Raw genomic sequence first — 7,057 nt, 5'->3', positions numbered from 1 at the left:
ATAAGCATTGGTAACAAGGAATCAGGTATACATACTTGACCGACTGGAGTAACCCAGGGGCCATGTGGCGCAGAGTACGTACACCCGTGTGCCTTCCGTACTTGTTTTTCTGAGTCAGGGGCATCTCCCTGTAAGTGCTGCACAGTGACCATGTCTGGGGTGCCCTGCGTTGTTACCTTTGGCTTGCAAGCAATTGCCTGTTTTTCCGCAGTCGAAATGATTTTAGACCTCTGGTGTGCTGCCAATTTAGCCTCTGTGTCTGCCCTGTTGTTGCCCTGTGTTACTAGGGAGGCGTCTGAATTTAATGATGGCAAATTTATTAGGGAGGAGGATGGCCTGGAGGAGGTTCTTTACATAAGCTGCATTCTGTATGGGGCTACCTGTAGAGGTCAAAAATCCCTTGTGCGCCCAGAGTTGGCCAAAATCATGGGCAACTCCAAAAGCATAGCAGGAATCAGTAAAGATGTTAGCTACTTTGTCCTTGGCTAAAATACAAGCTCTGGTCATGGCAAAAAGTTGTGCTTTTTGGGCAGAGACTGGGGGCTGCAAAGATACAGACTCCACAACGTGGGAGTCGTCTACTATGGCATAGCCGCAAAGGCGGTTTCCCTGTTCAGAAATGGAGGAACTACCGTCGACATACAGGTTTAAGTCTGCTGACTGGATGGCCTTATCCAAAAGGTCCGGACAGGCTGTAGCCAAAATGTGGTTACGCGTTAAACAGTGATGTGGCGGATCTTCAAGTTCCTCCAGTGGGGCCTGTAGAAAGGTGGCAGGGTTAATGGTGGTGCAGTAGGCAAAAGTGAGGAGTGGGTTATTCAGGAGCGCTACCTCGTATCTGTTTAAGCGGGCCTGGGTAAGATGTTGCATCTGATGAGAGGTCAGGAGTGCTGTTACGGTATGGGAGGAATAAACAACCACTGACTGTTGCAGGGTTATATTGGAGGTTGCTGTTACCAGGGAGTAGATGGCTGGAAGCATCTGTTTGAGCATGGCTGGAGCCCCCTAGCAACCGGGCCCAGCCGAGTGGAGTAATATGCCACTGGTCTTTTTCTATCCCCATGGGTTTGATTAAGGACGGCTGTAGCGCAGTCCTCCAGAACATTCACAAAAAGCTGGAATGGGCGGTAATATAGAGGGCGTCCCAGGGCCGGGGCACTGGCAAGGGCTTGTTTGAGCTTATCAAAAGCCACCTTTTGCTCCTCTGTAAGTTCAAAAGGTTCCACGGACTGGCTTGAAACCAGGGATGTGAGGTGCTTAGTAAGGAGGACCACATTAGGTAGCCATTGTCTGCAGAAATTTACTAAACCTAAGAATGCACGCATACCCTTCGGGGTAGCGGGCGGTGGGGTAGCAATGATGGGTGCAATACGTTCAGGAGTGAGCTGCCGCACAGTAGCACTTAAAAGGGTGCCCAGAAATTTCACCTGACGCTGGGTTCGTTTTACTTTCTGTAGAGGAATTACGTATCCCCAAGAATGGAGTGCGTGAAGTAGTCTGTTGGTGTCCGCGATGTTGGCGGGCTCCGAGGGGCTTGCCAATAAAAGGTCATCGACATACTAGACCATGGTGGATTTGTCAGAAAGTTGCAAACCTTGGAGTTGTTGATACAAAACTTGGGAGAAAATAGTCGAGGAGTGTATAAACCCTTGCGGGAGGTGCATCCAGGTATATTGCTGACCTTGGAAGGTGAAAGCAAACAGGTACTGTAGAGTTGGGAGATAGGGGAATTGCAAAAAGTGCCTGCTGGAGATCCACGAGTGTAAAAATACAAGAGTCAGCAGGGATGCTGCTGAGAATGATGGCCGGGTTCAGGACCACAGGATGCAGTGGTTCCACTATCTCATTGACCTTACGCAGGTCTTGTACTAGGCGCCATTCCATCCGTCCGGGTTTGGGGACAGGTAAAATGGGGGTGTTGCAGGGTGATTGGCAAGGAATCAGAATGCCCTGTTTGCAGAATGAATCTATAAATGGGTTATTCTGTCAACTGCCTCTCTCCGAAGGGGGTGCTGTGGGACAGAAGGCAGTTGTGCTCCCGGTCTCACACGGATTTGGACTGGGGTCACTGGGGTAAACCCTACCTCAACTTTTGACGCAGCCCATGAATCGGGGGTTAGCTCATCTGAAGGGAGTCGGTGGGGCTGATGGTGGCGTAAACAGCCTGTCACCGAGAAAGGGGTGAGGTAATAAGTCAGGGTCCCTCCTGGCAGTATCTGGGGAACCCCGTAAAGGCCTGTATCTGCCTGTGCCTCAAGCCAGTGGGCTAGGAATCCCAGCTCCTTCAGTTTATGACCCTCATTAACTGACAGGGTAATGTGAGGGGACATCAAGCCTGACTGATTCCACAATTGATTAGGCACTTGAACTAAAAGTGCTGTACCCTCCTTACCCGCTACTTCCCCTAAAATAGTAACAGTCACCATGCTACCCAGGAGGGGAGCATACAAAACTTCCAGCTCCCTTGAGACCCCTGAGGGGTCATAAGCCAGCATCACATGCGGGTCAGGGGCCTTAAATGGTGGGTCAAAATCTCCATTCGTGCAGTCCACCGTCCACCACTGAGGAGGCTGGTGAATCCAGAGGGTCCTTAGGGGTTTAGGGCCAGTAATGGTAATTCCTTCAGCCAGACATTGTATTTTGAGTCGGAGGGAGCAGAGCAGGTCCCTCCCAGCCAATTTAACCCCTAGGTCTGGGGTTACTGCAAATTGGATCAGACATTCCTGATCTCCAAATTCCACTTGTAAAGGTTCAGTTAAGGGGTAGGACCTTCCCTGTCCCTCCAGCCCGCTCGATAAAACCATGGCCGTGGACAGTTTAAAATCATGCTGGGCGATACGAGGAGCTTCGAGGGTCGAGGTATTGGCCCCCGTGTCTATCATAAAGGGGATCGGCTTTCCCTCAACTAAGAAATTGACGATAGGTTCATTGACCGGGTTCTCGGTGAGGGTAGGTTACATGGAATGGCTACTTCCCGCAGGTGGAAAACGGGTTGCTAGTTGAAAAAGGTTGTCGTTTACCAGGGGGGGGTCTAGCCTGCCGTTGGTTGTAGTGGGGGCAGTCCCGCCACCAATGGTCAGGTGCCCTGCAAAGGTAGCATCCTGTCGACCTGATGCTCGCCAGTTCGGGTTGTTGGGGTCCCCTGGGTCCTGGTCCACGAGGGGGCGGTGGTGGCTCGTGAGGGGATCCATACGCTGGGGCCTTGGGCCATTGGGGTGCATTGGATACCCTTTACCAGACTGGTTAACCCCTCCTGGAACGCAAAACTGCGGTTCCATTTGATATATTATCGGAGTAGGGAGGTTGGGGCCGAGGGGGTCTCTGGACCATTTCCTGTTTCACCCTTGTGGCTTTCGAATCGCGCCCGTTACTCCAGAAGTAGACTAGGGCCCTCCTCATGGCTTGTCGTGTATGGTCAGGCCAGTTCATGTTATTAGTGTGGATAGCTGACGCCACTCCCTCGGGAATACATTGCAGTAGGAGGGCGTTAAACTGGGGGGAGGCATTGCCTCTGTTGTAGGCATCATCCCCCGCATAGGTACCATAAAGTGCACAGAAACGGTCCCAAAAATCTGGGCCGTCCTCACCCTGTTTCGGTCGGCATTGTAAAGCCTTAGTTATGTCAATAGGCTGTTGGAGGGTTTTGCGAAGGGCAGTTCTAATGGTGTCTACCTGGTCCTGAGGTCAGACGGCGGCCTGAAAGGCTGCCCAATCCGCATAGTTTCCCAGGTGTTCTTTCCATCTTTCCGCCTCATTAGTTGTAAGGGCCATGCAACAAAGACTGGAAAAGTCTTGGGTGGTGGCCTGGTACATCTGAATTGTTCCAATCACATAATCTATGAAATCCTCTGGGTTGGTCTTATGGTTGGGTGCCTGACTCATGATTAGGTACATCTCCTGAGGCTTCCAAGGGGTGTAGATTTGGATCGTAGGATTAGCGCTCGCTTGGGCTGGATCGGGATTGGGAACACTCCTGCTGGGGAACTGTCGTTTATCCTTTGCTCCCTTTACCTTATTCAACATAGGTGGTGGGCCGGGATCTTTAGGGTTGTCATAACCAAGGGTAGAATCGGAGTCATAATCGGTGTCCGTCTGAGGATCTACTAAAGGTCTGTCGTCTACCAAAAAGTCCCGTTGCTTGTCTGTGGCCTTAGAGCCGTTCGTATGTGGGCTTTCTCTCCGTCTAAGCTGATTCCTAATTCGGGACACAATAGGGCCATGGAATTGTCCTTGGGACGGGACTTGGCTAGCAGTTATTGGTGATGAGAGCGGAACAGTTTGCGGACTAGTCGCATTATATGGGGGCGGCAGTGAAACGTGGGGGTAGGTAGGGGCTGTGGGGTGGACCATCCAATCCTCATTTTCCTCTGTATCATTACTTTGGAACAACAGGGAGGTACCTCCACTTTATCATTTTTTCTATTTTTATTCCAATGTTTTTCCTTATTCTCCTGATCTACCCCTTCCCTCTCCCTTCTGTTCCTCTCAGCATCGTGGTCTCCACACTGAGACTTCAGAACTTCCCAACTCTTAGGATTTCCCTTTTCACCACATACGCTAATCCCCCTTCAACGCGCATTATGTTCCCAACTATTCTGTTTAGATCTATTTGTTAGGTCTTCGGCTGTTTTTCTCCAAGCAGAGATTAATATTTTCCATTTTTCCCCTGTATTGCGTTCCCAAATCACCCTTTCTGTCTTTAGGCACTTATCCACATCCCAAGTTCCCCCTAATGGCAATATTTCATTTCCCAATTTTTTATTGAGGCGTGTCGATAATTTACGGAAGTTATTCTCATTTTTCAGATCGTCTTTACATAACTTAGATAGTGGGGTATTGGACCCAGACTTATCGAGAGATTGTCTCATTCTTTTTTCCCAACCGTATGGTACAAATTGCTGCGATTATCCATAAGATCGGTCTCTTTCCTTCACCCACTTCAGGTTCCTGACCTTCCCATGGGGGAATTCCCCTCTTAAGAACTGGTCTAAGGCAGGGTGGTAGTACCAGAGAACCGATCTCAAAACTTAGAGCTCAAAACCTTGAAATTCACAAACTAAAAACCCAAACCTGGGGACTCGAACCCCAAACCTGAAACTAACTGGGGACTCGAACCCCGAACACAAAACTAACTGGGGACTCAAACCCCAAACCTGAAACTAACTGGGGACTTGAACCCCGAACACGAAACTGGGGACTCAAACCCCTCTTACCTGTGGCACTCGGACAGGTTCGTGAGGAGTCCGACTCCCTGAGAGTGATCAAGGTGAATTTTACCTTGTGGGCCCTTCCGTCTCAGGTAGTCGTTATCCCTGTTGATCACTCACCCCGCTTCTGAAACCTCGTCTTGGACTCCTGGCTGGCTCGCCAAATTGTTGGCCTGATTTTAAGTTCCCACTTCTGTCCGCTGCAAAGTAACACAGTGCCACCAGGTTGATTTGATAAAACACGTTTATGAGCAGCACACCGCTAGGGAGAGGTCTCTTCAGCACTCGTTGAGAGCCACTTCCCAAGGTCTCCACAGTACAAAGGAGCAGACAGTAATTTATACAGATATTGTCAGGCACACTTAATGAATGCGGCGCCGCGAGTTTCGGTCAGGCCTCAGAGATCCAAAGGCAGACATCGCACCTATTGTCCAACATAATTGAGTTATAATCAAGAGATTCAAAGACAGGTCTCACCCTCATTGTTTAGGACAAGCTTCCCACTCATTGTTTATTGTACCCACCACCCTTATTGTCTGGCATAACTGGTCTGCAACCAAGGTTCCGGACACAGTAATTATCACCTATCCCTGAGTCAGTAGCTTGCATGCTCTTGCTTGTGAGGTATTTTTCCATTAGTTGTATGTACAGTTACAGTCAGTCACAGTTTCTTAACCCTTTACTTCCTCAGCCTGGCCTGTTTATGTGTCCCGATGTTGGAGTTTGATTATTGGAGATACTCAGCGTTGGTTGTTTTGTTTTAAGGTTTACACTCTCGCCCTTCCTCAGGCAATGTCGAGCACCAGATGGAGACTGAATCCCTGAAGTGCAACAAATTGTGTGAAGATAATTTCATTAAACCTTTCAATTTTGGCCTGAAATGTTTCATTGCTGTTTCTCCAATTTCATTGCACACCTGGCTACACTCGATGAGATGGGAAGCTCCACAGCACACCTTCCCCATCCCCACTTCCAGAGCAGTCAGTCACCCTACCCATCATAGGCTCTACTAGTCTTTCAACCTCCTCCTCCAGCCCATGGATACTTTCCCCCATCCAGACTTTCCCCGTCCACTGAATCACCCACAGTCCATAGATGCTCTCTCCCATCGACTGTCCCCATAGTCTCTCCCCATCACTGCCTCTCCTCCCACAGCCCACAGGCACTCTCCCCATCACCAACTCCCCTCCCACAGCCAAGAGACACTCTCCCCATCACAGACTCCCCTCCCACATCAGGTGGTCTCTCCCCAATTTATGTAAACCCTGATCCATTAGTGTGGTTACCTGAGAAATGAGCCAGCACACCACCCCATTTTGGGACCAACAATATGCAGACACTCAGTGCAGGCCTGGTTGTTCTCTTTCAGCCCCCAATCCAGTTACTCATTTATGAGATATGGGCATCGCTGGCAGGACCAGCATGTATTGTGTTTCCCTAAGTGCCATCGAGAAAGTAGTGATGAGCTGCCTTCGCAAACCTCTGCAGTCCTTCTGGTGAAGGTGCTCTCACATTGGTGTTGGGGAGGGAGTTCTGGGATTTAGACCCAGTGACAACGAAGGAGCGGTGATGTATTTTCCAGTCAGGATAATGAGGGACGTGGAGGGGAACCTGCAGGTGGTGGTGTTCCCTTGTGCTCTTGTCTTTCCTGATGGTAGAGGTGGTGGGTTTGGGAGGTGGGGTTGGAGTAGCCTGGGTGAGAGTCTGCAGTGCACTTGGTAGATAGCCACACTGCAGCCAGTCCACGTCAGTGGTAGAGGGAGGGTATTGTTGTCACATGTACCGAGATACAGTGAAAAGCTTTTGTTTTGTGTGTCATCCAGACAGATCATGCCACACACAAGTACACT

The sequence above is a fragment of the Pristis pectinata genome, chromosome 20 (assembly GCF_009764475.1).
Source record: "Pristis pectinata isolate sPriPec2 chromosome 20, sPriPec2.1.pri, whole genome shotgun sequence".
Taxonomy (NCBI): domain Eukaryota; kingdom Metazoa; phylum Chordata; class Chondrichthyes; order Rhinopristiformes; family Pristidae; genus Pristis; species Pristis pectinata.
Note: the sequence above shows the minus strand (reverse complement) of the source record.